General features: G+C 37.6%; 1 protein-coding gene across 1 annotated transcript in view; it reads right to left on the reverse strand.

Moving 5' to 3' along the window:
- Positions 1-304: 304 nt before the first annotated feature.
- Positions 305-680, reverse strand: part of btbd9 (BTB (POZ) domain containing 9) — a 13,119-nt gene continuing 12,743 nt past the window's right edge. The window contains exon 11 of the mRNA XM_010774772.1: positions 305-680. This exon is cut by the window's right edge and continues 1,644 nt beyond it. The gene's annotated coding sequence lies outside the window, so the exon portion shown is untranslated.

Raw genomic sequence — 680 nt, forward strand, 5'->3', positions numbered from 1 at the left:
TCTGACCCATCTGTGTTTAAAAAAAAATCACAAGACAGAGATAAATTAGCCATTTCCTGATTGATTAAAAGCTTTGGGGTAACAACTCTTCCATTGATCAGTGCCTTTATCTGAGATACATCCCACAAAGGTGCATCAAAGCTCTTTAAACTGCAAATCTATCCATATATATAATGCTCATCAGTTCAACAGGTAATCGTCTCATCCTTGCTTCTTAATTGTTCTGTCATTTGTGTTCGGCTTACACTGCTTTCCTTCCCGTCCATTCATTCATTGAGAAACAGAAACAAGACAATAGATCTTCAAAATTAGATGTTTTTTTTTTTAAATGTTTCATGACAGTAAAACAGCTCCTTAGCCAGCATTACACATCAAACATGTTCTAGAGAGCTGCCGGGGCATCAGTGCCTATAGCACGATGAACACGTGTCGACTGATCACCGTTGGTCTGTAACAGAAGATACACATCAATGTATTGCTTGTATCAAAGAGCTCCGCTGAGTTTAACAGCAGGAAAAAGCAGACGGGTGTCAGCAATGAACAATGTCAGTCGTTTCCATAATCACATTTTTGACAGGCAATGTATTGAACAAGAGGCAGTGAAATGCAATCACACGTCAATAGTCAAAACTAATATATATATTAAGTAAAACTATACACAAACATAAAGGTAGATGGGG

The sequence above is a fragment of the Notothenia coriiceps genome, unplaced genomic scaffold, assembly GCF_000735185.1.
Source record: "Notothenia coriiceps isolate Sejong01 unplaced genomic scaffold, NC01 NC01_scaffold00014596, whole genome shotgun sequence".
Lineage (NCBI taxonomy): Eukaryota > Metazoa > Chordata > Actinopteri > Perciformes > Nototheniidae > Notothenia > Notothenia coriiceps.